The 12,500-nt window shown below is 41.4% G+C and overlaps 1 protein-coding gene across 17 annotated transcripts in view; it reads left to right on the top strand.

Moving 5' to 3' along the window:
- Positions 1–12,500, top strand: part of LOC135106496 (uncharacterized) — a 285,942-nt gene that overhangs the window by 97,253 nt on the left and 176,189 nt on the right. For 10 of the 17 annotated variants that reach the window (XM_064015553.1, XM_064015552.1, XM_064015550.1 and 7 more), the window contains exon 1: positions 1,536–1,854. The gene's annotated coding sequence lies outside the window, so the exon portion shown is untranslated. Of the gene's footprint in view, positions 1–912; positions 1,020–1,534; positions 1,855–12,500 lie in introns of those variants that run through there. The other 7 variants (XM_064015546.1, XM_064015545.1, XM_064015547.1 and 4 more) reach the window with 4 other exon arrangements.

Genomic DNA, 12,500 nt, shown 5'->3' with positions numbered 1-12,500 from the left:
GAGAGAGAGAGAGAGAGAGAGATTGACAGAAAACAAAACAGATTGACAGAGGCAGACAGACAGACGGACAGAGAAGAGCAGACAAGCAAACAGACATACACACATACACACATACACACCCAATGCGCGGCCCAATATCCCTTTGTCTCCCATTAGGTTTTGTCTTGGCGTGAAATAAATTGGATATTGATTTCCGAAAACTTGTATATAACTTTTCTTGGTCTTTTTAACAACATTTTTCTGTGCCTTTATTTCCAGTTACACCTCGTTACTGTATATTTTCTTTTCTTTCTCTCTTTTTCTCATTTTTTTCTTTTTTTTTTTTTTTTTCGTCTTAATATTCATTCTGCATTTTAATGTTTCATGTTTATTTCGTCGTGTTTTATATTGTGTGTAAAATTTGCCTTCTGTTTTTATTTCATCTCTAAGTTTTTTTTTTCTTGTTTAATATTAGTTTTTTTTTTTAATGTATTATATTCTACGTGTGCTTTTCTGTTCGCTGCGATGTGTTTAATTTCTTTGTATATATTTTATTCAGTTTAAGCTTGGGTATTGTTTATTTTGTTCGTTTGCTTTGTGTGGGGTTATATCCTGTGTTTTTATACATATATATATATATATATATTTTTATTAAGTATGCGTAACTCTCTCTCTCTCTCTCTCTCTCTCTCTCTCTCTCTCTCTCTCTCTCTCTCTCTCTCTCTCTCTCTCTCTCTCTCTCACGTTTCAAAGGAGTGCAAACGTAATTAAAATTTACATTAAACATTGGTACATACTGCAATTTTATTTTATTTTCTCCTCCTCCTCCTCCTCCTCCTCCTCCTCGTCCTCTTCACACATTACTTCCTAAAGTCCCACGGTCGCTAATTATCATTTCTTATTTACAATACCGCTTCCTTTCTTTTCTCTCAGGTGAAATGCAATTAACGGGCGTCTTTTCCAAGCAAGCGGTAATATGCCAGCGGCGCCGAGGCTGTCACAGAAAACGGGCCGTGGGGAGGAGCACGGCAGAACACAAGGTGAGGATTGGCTTCTCTCATTTACTCCTGTTGACGTTTCATTAAGTTTGCCTTCATAAATAGTCTTGATTTTCCCATTTTTTTTCTTAAGTAGTTGCTCGTATAATTTTCTTTTTTACTTTCCCGTATCGCTGTTCTTGCTCGGTTACTTTCTTTTCTCGCGGATAGTAGGAAAAAAAAGTGGAGAAAGAGGAGGAGGAGGAGGAGGAGGAGGAGAAGTGGTTAATATGGTACGTGGCGCGTCTCTTAATAGTAATCATAATGTATATATTAACGATATGATACACCGTTTAGATTTCTTTCCAATTCCGCGTTATGGCCAGTTCAGGGAAGAGAATCGGCCAGTGAATGCGGGAGGGAGAAAATTAGGCCACCCATGTGTTGGTGATTTGTGGACACGCCGTCGCAGTGGCCCGTGTTGGAAAAAGGGAACTTTATCGACAATAAGTAAGGTCGGCGAAGGGGCGGACGCTTGGGGATGCGCAGATGTTTGTCGTATAAGAGTTGAGTGTAGCCGCGCTGGGAGCCAGTCGCCTGCAGATAGTGGTGCGGGAAGGAGTGTTGCGCGTGGCTCACTCCGTTTTCTTTGCCTGTCACTGTTTTGCCCCGGGCCGTGAGTTGCCCCTGTGACCTGACACGGGAAGCAGGCCAGGGCAGGATGTGTGACGCACGAACAAAGTGGCGCCATGGCCTGCACCTGTGATGCCGTAACTATTTCGTGGCGCGGATTGGTGAGGAGTTTGTTGTAAGTTGGCAACGCACTCCAGTGACTGACGGACTGACCGCACGTGACGCCCGCCTGATGTAAAGGCCCATCACTCACCTTTCCGAACAGGTAAGTAAACGAGCGAAACTCTCTCGTAACTTTGCACCTCTTTACTCAGGTGTTTTCTGTAACGAGAGGAGGTAACAGGTGAAGGAGAGTGGCTGTGGTGGTGGTGCTGTGGCGTTGAGGTTGTAATGCTGTAACGACTGCATAACTTTGAACTTCTTTCCTGAAGTGCTTGCTGTTATGATTGGAAGTAACGAGACTGGTTGTGGTGGTGTGGTTGTTAGGTCTCGTGGCGCTGTGTAGTTGTAATGCTGCTATTATGATGTGGTTGTTATGCTGATGGTTATAATAGATTGTCATACTGTCGTTAGAATAATACTGCTGTGATGGTGTTTGGTGCTGTCATTGTTATGCTGTGATGGTGTTTGCTGCTGTTATTATTATGCTGTGATGATTATGGTCAAGGTTATAATACAATGCAGAGGTTGTGATTTGGGGATGGTACGTTTGTGATGTGTAGTATTGTTATTGTTACGCTCCTGTTATGCTGCAACAATAACGCTTCATGTTATCTTGACTCGCCCGCCTTGCAAGACCGCTCATCTCACCTGCCCACCTGCCGCGCTGCTAATGAGGTGACAGGTGTGCGGTTCAATTAAGGAGATTACGGGTACATCGACGTTAATAAGGTGACAGGTGTGTGGCGGTGGCTGTGGCTGCAGGTGTGTTGGTGGCTTCGTTAGGGAGGTGATCGTGTGGTGAACATGTGGTGGTGAGTATTGCGTGTCAGGTGTGGTGTGTTGGTGATTGCGGGTTTGCAGGTGTGTTTTATTGATACCAGAGCAGATGTGTGGTGTCTTTTCTATGAGTGCAGGTTTGTGTGGTTTTATTGGCATGAGGGCAGATGTGTGAAGCTTGTATTGATATCTGGCAGGTGTGTTTAGAATTTGGTTGTATTGTGAGAGTGGGACAGGTGTGTGTGTGTGTGTGTGTGTGTGTGTGTGTGTGTGTGTGTGTGTGATAATTAGCCACATAGCAGGTGTATGGCTCAAGGTACAGATGTGAGTTGTTAATGATGTGCTAACAGGTGGTGTGTTTAATGCTTTATAATAGCGCAGGTGTGTGCATGAATATATGACGTCATTGATGGTTCGACATGTGTGCAGTCATGTTTGCAGGTGTGGGCAGCAGAAGGGAAGTATATAGTTCCATTAACTCTTTCACTACTATTTGATGTTTCCTTAATTACTAACCACTCTGAGACATTTTTCTTGTTCTAAAAGTGGCAAAATATGTTCCTTTTTATCCTCTTCTGTCTTGTAGATGCTTATAAAGATTCCATAGATTGCTTTTTAGCTCTGTGTACTGTTGGTTATCCTAGTGAAAGGTTGAGGTTAATAAGGTGACGCGTGGCAGGTGTGTGGCAGGTGTGGCGCCGTGAGTTATCGTGACTTTAAACGTGAATTATTAAAGGGTGACAGGATTTGAAATTTTCCACATTTGTTGCGAGCGTAAATCCGTAATTAGTGAACCTCTTGCAAACGTAATTAAATCGCGATATTGAATTAGTGCCAAGGTTGGGCAGACAGACAAACGTAATCCTCGTATTAAAGAAGAGAGATAAATTATTAATGCCACGTGAAATGTTGAATTTATAAGTGAAATGCTCGACTTCATTATATTAAGATGTATTTGCGATCATCCACGAAAAGGGAATTAATGAATCGCTGCCTGGCTTCACAAGGGCACGCCGCGTCTCACTAAGCTTTTGATCTTCTGCATGAGAGATTACGAGGCGGTAGCTAATGAAGAAAAATTATAATGCTCCTTGATTTCAGTAAAGCGTTTCACCATCCAGTTCATCATCCACTCTTGGGTAAAAATTAATGCCTTTTTTGGAATAGTAAGTAAAGTCTGGATTTGCACTTTGGTTACTAATGACTTGTTACTTAATTTGTGTAACTGTAGACAAGACGGGACAAGAGTTTAATCACATATACTATGAGGTTTTAACTACTTATCTCCTCGATCTCATGGTTGTCTTTTGAAATTATTATCCTGACTTGCACAGTGATATTTCATTAAGCTTGGGGAGAGGTTATGGCGGTCAAAGGATGAATGTGTTAGTTTGCAGTTTACAGCAGTTTACATTATAAGTGGGAAGTCTAACTGAACTTTTTTCACTGATGGTGTTCCGCTGGGTGGCATTTTAGGGCCACTTTTATTTAGTTGTAATGTGGATTCTGGGATGGAGAGTAACAGTGGTACATTTATTCACGACATTAACACAAGATGGCTCATATTTTTTGGCGGGAACTTGTGTAAGAGACCATAGAAAAGCTGCCACGTGAATTAGGCAAAGTAATCTCTTGTAATCTATTTAGCTGATCTTATATAGAGATGCACTTACGAATAGTACAAGAATATGGTGATAGTAAGGAGAATGGCACACATCATTTGACACTAGAGCAGCATAAGTACTGGAAAATAATGGTCATAATAAATAAGCAAGGAAATCAACAACACGAACGAGGTAATTGGATACGAGAGCCACGCACAGGTACTCATGGAATCAACAGGCAAGATGTTCTTCGTTCTTCACTGAGGGGAAAGTTGATGGTGTTGTCGAAGTGAGGGAATAAACATCTCTAATTATACTCGGCACGTTCACGCCCCACTGACGCTGCTTCTCGTATCCAATGGGGAGAAAATTGCACATTCCCGTGGCAGTATATTGCTACTTGGGGAACTTAGTACTCCTGTGTATAAGAAACGAAGTAATTACAGCAAGTTTCTGTGGAAAGTATTCGGTTACAAGTAGGAGCGCCTGAAGTTCGTATTATTCTTTGCATTAAAGATACTGCCTCGTGTTCCTTAGATATTAGAAAAGAGAAGTTTGTGTGTGTGTGTGTGTGTGTGTGTGTGTGTGTGTGTGTGTGTGTGTGTGTGTGTGTGTGTGTGTGTGTGTGTGTACTGGAAATAATGGTGAATAAAATTACTTACCTACTTACTGTGTGTGTGTGTGTGTGTGTGTGTGTGTGTGTGTGTGTGTGTGTGTTTACATATTGAGTCTTCCGTAAAGCAACTTAAAGGAAAAAAAAATAGTGAATTATGAAAGTATTGCCATAACCCTCTTAATTTCTAACTAAAGAGCTTTGAGGTGCTCTTCTTGTTCCTCCTCCTCCTCCTCCTCCTCCTCCTCCTCCTCCTCTTGGTCCCTATCACTAAATCTTTTTGTGACTTTTTTTTTCTTTGTCGCTTCAGTAACATTTATCCTTTGATCTGTTGCCACTCTACTGCGTAAAAAAAACGAGAAGGAAGGGAGAATGGAAGTGTTTCTGTATGGTTAGAACTCTGTAGCATACGTCATAGCACACCTGTCTTCCTCCTCCTCCTTACCGCTTTGACATTTTCTCTTTTACTTTAGATTTTTATTTGTATTCTGAGTCTATTTTTCTCCCCCCCAGGTTCATGTTTTTTATCGTATGTTTTCTCTGTTCATTTTCATCAGCTTTATCTCTTATTTTATTTGTTTTCTCTCTCCTCCACAACCTTTGCCCTCTCGACTCTCACCGACACTGTTAACCTCACAGTGTGGTGTTGACTAATGATGATGGTGATGGTGGTGATAGTGGCGGTAATGGTAGTGGCGATGGGAGTAGTAATGGTGATGGAGGCGGTGGTGGTGGTCGTGGCGGCGGTGGTGGAGGTGGCGGTGGTGGTGGTGGTGGTGGTGGTCGTGGCGGCGGTGGTGGAGGTGGCGGTGGTGGTGGAGGTGGCGGTGGTGGGGGTGGTGGGGAATGCAGGGAGTGTTTCTCGTATCATGCGTGGGTGAGAAATTGGAAAATTCTTCACACTATTGTATACTCTTCAGTAAATGTATAAAGGGAAAAGTAAAGCGATAAAACCATCATCACCATCAATACCACCACCACCACCACCACCACCACCACCACCACCACCACCACCACCACCACCACCACCACCACCTGCTTTTTTGCTTAATATTTTCATATTTTTCCAGGGTGTTTTTCTTTTTTTTAAGCCTCATTTTTTCTCGATGCAACTTTTCTTGTATGTATTTTTTATGTTTTACTTATAAATATCCACGTCTTTATATTTTTTCCAGAGACTTTGGTTTTTATTTGATATTTTTTTTCGTCACGCCTGTTAACTTTAAACCTGAAAAGAACACGTTCATAATAACAGAAAGCGATCCAGCATTCTGTCTCGCCTACGAACAAAATAAAAAAAAATAAAAACGAAAAAAACGCCATGATGTGTTGCTGACAGGTGAGCTTGTACCTGTCCCTTTGCTCCTTGTGGCCGGTCACAGGTTGTTAGCGAAGGGCTGGCTGGTGTTGGGTGCATTCTTCATCCCCCCCGCCGTGTTCCTGTGGCAGTCACTCTTACTCCTTTACGTATGAAAGGTTGCAAGTCCGATCCAGGTTCACGGGAGTTTCTTTAAGAGTGGGCGGCGGCTCCTACACCACGCACCGAGAAACATACCCTTGCGAACACTGAACACACTTGCACACTTGTACCAAACGCGAGCGTGTCTACTATGATACGGGACTACCAGCTTCATTTTAAGAACATAAGTAAATAAGGGAAGCCGTTGAGTCTACACGTGGCAGTCCTTGTATAAAAAAAGTATGTTAATTATGATGATTTCCAGTTTCATTTTCAGAACATGAGTAATAAAGGGAAGCCGTTGAGTCTACACGTGGCAGTCCTTGTATAAAACCAACCCATATACCTCTACGTGCTCGTACCACCCGTATCGTAAATTGATATAATCTTTAAAAGCTCCCTATTGACTCTACACTATCAACATGATCTGTTTTGATTGCCTGTATAAAACGTACTCATATACACGCGCGTATCAATCCTATCCTTAAATTGATCTAATCTTTAAAAGCTCCTTATTTGTACCAACATGATCACTGAGGTCTGTTTTGTTACGTAAATCTAACCAGCACCATTATTATTACTTTGCGCCATAACGTAATGAACTTCCACGACGTATGAATTGAAAACGCTGGTGGAATCTCTTGCATTAGAAACACTGGTGGAAGATTTCATTACATCACTCTCAAGGTTCTTATGAATATTTTATTGTCACCCTTCCATCCAGTTCCTCCCTCAGATCGTGTTGAATCCCTCCCGTCCGTACTATGTTTGTGTTGTATCTCGCCAAGCCTGTGAAAGCAAAAACAAGCACATCGGAAAAAAAAAGAGAAGGGAAAAAAGTTGACATGGGAAAGAAAAAATGGAAACCTGACCAAGGAAAGTTTTGTGTATGTTTTTTTCTTTCATGACTACGAGTACTTCAGAATACAAGTTTGATCTCTCTCTCTCTCTCTCTCTCTCTCTCTCTCTCTCTCTCTCTCTCTCTCTCTCTCTCTCTCTCTCTCTCTCTCTCTCTCTCTCTCTCTCTCTCTCTCTCTCTCAGGAATACTGGAGTAGGTAACTTTTATTCACATCTCCTTGTCTGTCTGTCTGTCTGTCTGTCATCTGAACCAACATTTTTATTCTTTTTTTTCCATTTCTTTCCTCTCTGGCGTAACAGGAAAAGACTGTTTCTGGAAAGTGCACCAACTCGCACATAATTATTTTTTTTCCATTGCTGTGTTTTGAGATACGCAGCAGGGAGTTATTTGATAGTTATAGGAATTAATGATATACGAAGAGGAACTGTGCTAGAAATTCATGATGATGTTTTTTTTTCAAGTTACTTTTGTTGGTGTTGTTGTATAGTGGTGAATACACTAATGTGGTGCTGTGTAACTTTTGTTGTTGTTGTTGTTGTTGTTGTTGTTGTTGTATTTTGTTTCCTTCACGAGCTGATGTTTTTGTTGTTATTTTAGTCGTAGTAGTAATGGTAGTAGTAGTAGTGGTAGTGGTAGTAGTAATTGTAGTGGATGCCGCTATTGTTATTTTTATTTTTACTTTTTTTTTTTTTACTTCTTTCCTTCACCAGCAGCGACTCGACTTCACGTGACTTCAGCGGTCCATTACGGTGTTTCTGTAAAGGATGATGGATGGTCGCTTTGTTCTCTCTCTCTCTCTCTCTCTCTCTCTCTCTCTCTCTCTCTCTCTCTCTCTCTCTCTCTCTCTCTCTCTCTCTCTCTCTCTCTCTCTCTCTCTCTCTCTCTCTCTCTCTCTCTCTCTCTCTCTCTCTTCTTACATGTCTAGTTACCTTCTCATTTTTTTTCATAATTCTTTTTATTTTTTTTTTTTAATTACTATTTTATGATGGAACGAGTAATTGGCATTTTCATTTTTAGCAGCTGTTGACAATATTTTCCAATTCTTTTCCTCCCCCTTGCCTTCCCCGGAGAGTTTTACTTTTAAATTTTCCACGCGACGGCAGATGAAGGAAGGAAGGAAGGAAGGAAGCGGACGGGAGGAGGGGAGAGGGAGGAAAAATGTGAGTGAATAATGTACGAAGGGGGGAAAAAAAAAGACACTACATTAAGGGGAATCTTTTCGTCTGGCTTTTGTAGGTAATGGAGGGGGAGGACAGGTGTGGGGACAGGTGGAAGGTGAGGGAGGGAGGGAAGCTTCGGTGGGCATTATGCAAAAAAGGCAGAAAAAGAGGAAGTAATCAGGTTACGTCTGGCAATGATGTTAAGCAAGCACTCAGTCAGTCAGTCAGCTCAATCAGTCAGTCAGTCAGTCAGTCAGTCAGTCAGTCAGTCATTTAATGTCGCAGGTGCAGACAGCATGACACGTAAATATTTTTTTCCTCTTTCTCCTTTTATTCCGCTTTCTATCCTCTCTTTTTTTTCATCTTACGTTCATTCTGTAATTCTGATCTTTTCTCGTTCCTTATTTTTTTCCTTTCAACTTTATCCGTGTGTATTTTTTTTTCCCTCTCGACAGTGATTTTATCGTGCAATCTCTCTCTCTCTCTCTCTCTCTCTCTCTCTCTCTCTCTCTCTCTCTCTCTCTCTCTCTCTCTCTCTCTCTCTCTCTCTCTCTCTCTCTCTCTCTCTCTCTCTCTCTCTCTCTCTCTCTCTCTCTCTCTCTCTCTCTCTCTCTCCTTGATCTCTTAAATCATACTCTGTCTCTTTTTTTATTGTCTTCTTTGTCTCTGTTCCGTTAATTTACTTCATGTTCTCTTCATCTTTATCATTACCTCGTTATTGTTTGTCTGTGCTTTATTTTGATTAGCTTTGTTGTCTCTATCTTTATTACCTCATTACAACGTCCTGAGTTATTGTTTTCCTATTCCTTGTTTTTATTGTTTTTATTTTACTCCTCTCGTCTTTCTTTTTATATCCAATCTCTCTCTCAGTATCTCGTATTTTTCTTCTTTCCATCCTTTTTCTCATTTTTCGATTTATTTTTCTGTCTGTTTTTCTTTCTCTTCGCAGTAGCGTGTTGGTTTTTCCTTTGTTCTTATTATCTTTTTATTTTCTTTAATTTTCCTCTTCTCTCATCCTTTGTTTTTTTTGCGTCTTCCTCTTTTTTTTTTCTTTTTTATTTTCAGTGTTTTCTTTCTCTACTCAATATTACTTTTTCTTTTAAAATTTTCTCCTCTACTTTTTAATTTGTTCTTTATTCTTCCTCATATTCTCGTGCTCTACCTCTTTTCTTCCTCCACCCTTTTTTTCTTGCTATCTTCTCTTTCGCAACGCAATATTATTTTGATTTTTCTCTCCTACTTGTTACATTTTTCTTCTCTACTCTTCTTCCTCTTATTCCTTTTATTTCGTCTTCCTCCTCTTTTCCAGATGTAGCGCAGGTGTTCCAGAGGTGCATTGTCCAGGTGTCTTGCCCCGAGGTATTTCCTTTGCTGGAAGGGGGCGGGAGACTGGGAGAGGTGAGAGGGGAGGAGAGAGGAAGGAACTGGGATGGATTGGAAGATGCGTGTAGGAGTATGTGAGAGATGGGAGGAGAATCTGAGGAATGGTGTGTATTTGGAGAGAGAGAGAGAGAGAGAGAGAGAGAGAGAGAGAGAGAGAGAGAGAGAGAGAGAGAGAGAGAGAGAGAGAGAGAGAGAGATCCTAAATTTTGTCTCTGCATAATTATTTCTCAGTCCTTATTGGTGTAATTTTACGTCCCCGTGTTGAGTGTACAATGCTCTTTTGGGGATATAATGTACTGCGTATTATATGTAATGGTATTGTCCTGTTCTTTGTGTGTCATGCGGGTCACAGTGTTTCGTGGGCCGAGTCACACGTTGAAATGAAGACCCTGTAGTTATTCATGTTGTGCTGTGCTGTGTTGCGCTGCGTTGTGTTGAAATTACTGCTGGATGCATGGGATTATGTTTTATTTATGCTTGTGTTCGCTCTGATGAAAGGAGGTCAGTGTTGTGGAAATATACGAGTGTGAGGAGGGAGGGAGAGAGGAAAACTCAAATGTGTGGAAATGTGCTTTGTTTTTTTGTTGTTGCTGCCATATATAAGAATAATGTGATGATAATTGTTATAGTAATAATAATAATAATAATAATAATAATAATAATAGCGATACTACTACTACTACTACTACTACTACTACTACTACTACTACTACTACTACTACTACTACTACTACTACTACTACTACTACTACTACTACTACTACTACTACTACTACTACTACTACAACCAACAGTGACAGCAGCAACAATAGCAACAACAACAAACAAAAACAACAGAACCCGCAAAAAAAAAAAAAAACACGGAAAAAGAAATAAGCAAAAAAACAAACAAACAAACAAACAAACAAACAAACATACTAAACAGCACTTAAGTAAAAAAGTGAAAGGCGCAGTGCATGAAGTCAATCAACTAGAGAGAGAGAGAGAGAGAGAGAGAGAGAGAGAGAGAGAGAGAGAGAGAGAGAGAGAGAGAGACGCGGGGCTGTTCACTTTCGCGGCACGGAGAGGAGAGAGAGAGAGAGAGGAGAGGAGAGGAGCGGGTGGAGCGGGTGGGTGGGTGGGTGGAATTTTGTCGGTGGTTAGGTTTCCCTTGAGATGATTCTGACTCAACCAAAATTAATCTGCGCTGCTCAGAATCTTAACGCAGTAATACCCTGAGGATTGCACGTGTGAGGTATGTGTGTGAGGGGACGTGGAATGGAGGAGGAGGAGGAGGAGGAGGAGGAGGAGGCATCAGGTGTTCTAATAGTGGTGGTGCTGAAGGGAAAGTGAAGATGGTTAATGCATGTGTGGAATTCTCGTGTGTGTGTGTGTGTGTGTGTGTGTGTGTGTGTGTGTGTGTGTGTGTGTGTGTGTGTGTGTGTGTGTGTGTAAGGTTGGTCGTAGTGGCGTTAATTTAATCCCGGTAATTATTACGTACATACATTTGTTCGCTTGTCATTTGGTAATTTGCATGCATTAAGCTGCTTGAGGAGGAGGAGGAGGAGGAGGAGGAGGAGGAGGAGGAGGAGGAGTGTCCGGACTGTTGTGGGGACAGTTGTTGTTCATTTTGTGTTTTGTGTCTTGTTCTCTGACTTATCATTGTTCATGTTATTGTTTTTAATAATATAACTTCATTCTGTTGTTTTTCTGTTCTTACTCTTTTCCTCGCACTGGTCCTAATGATGTAACTTCATTTCACTTTTTTTATTTTTCATTTTTACTGTTTTTCTATATACTGCTTCTAATAATATCACTTCATTCTGTCTTTTTTTTTCTATTCTCTGTTCGCCTTGCCTTCTCGTTAATTTTTTGTCATTATTTTTTTCACTTTTCATCCAATCTTTGTTCTTTTCAACCCGTCTTTCTAATATGTTCTCACTCCCGTCTCTCGTCTCTTCTTTCTTTTTGTCCACCCCTCTCCATCCTCTCTTATTCCTAGCCTTTTCCGTTCCTCCTGATTTTCTTCCTATTGATCTCTTGTCATTTCGCCTCGCCTTTGTTCATCCAGACTTTCATTCTGTCCATTCCTGTCTATTCTATCATTTTCATACTCTCCTCTCTTCTTTCTTTTTTTCTTCTTTCTTTTCATTCAGTCCGTTTGTATCCATCCTGCTGGCCTTGTTATCCTATCTTTCGCCCTGTCAGTCCCTGTCCATCCTGTCTTGCCGTGTGACCTTGTTCATCCTGGGAGGGAGTGGCACTATTGAGTCCAAAACCACACAGCGAATGACGGGGCTTTGTGTCAGGACTGTGTCAACAAGATCTCATCCCTAATTACTAGTCAAACAGCACACCCCGGGCAGTGTCATCAGTCTTGTGTCAACACTTGCCTCGCCACACGTCACCGCAAATAACGGGGCTCGCTCTGCCCACATATGTCTAACACGGGAACGGGCAAGGTTTCGGGGATTGGTGAAAACTGTGCTGTCTGGGTCTGCTGGGTCTACCACTGGGGAACGGCCAAGGGGGCGTTGATTGGTGATAACTGTGCTGTCTGGGTTCGTGGTAGGTAATGTTTAGGTGCCAAGGCTGCTGGTCAGTGGAAGGTTGATTAGTTGATTGATTGATTTAGTGAGCTGTAGCTGTGAGGTCATTTGTCACGCTTATCAAAGGAAGATTGTCACGATGAATAGGCTGTTGAGGGGGGTCAGAATTGCATTGTCTGGGTTAGTGTTGAGGTGCAAGGGAAGTTAGTCAGTGGGAAATTGATTGATTGACTGGCTGACAGGCTGATAGATAGACTGTTTGAGTAATTGATTTCATGTACTGCAGCATTAAGGTTATATTTTCTTTTCTGTCGTATCCACCTTTGTTAGATATTAAGGGAAACCTACAGCTAAGTGTTGTGTGA

This window comes from Scylla paramamosain, chromosome 13, assembly GCF_035594125.1.
Source record: "Scylla paramamosain isolate STU-SP2022 chromosome 13, ASM3559412v1, whole genome shotgun sequence".
Lineage (NCBI taxonomy): Eukaryota > Metazoa > Arthropoda > Malacostraca > Decapoda > Portunidae > Scylla > Scylla paramamosain.
Note: the sequence above shows the minus strand (reverse complement) of the source record. Positions and strands in the feature narration are given on the sequence as shown.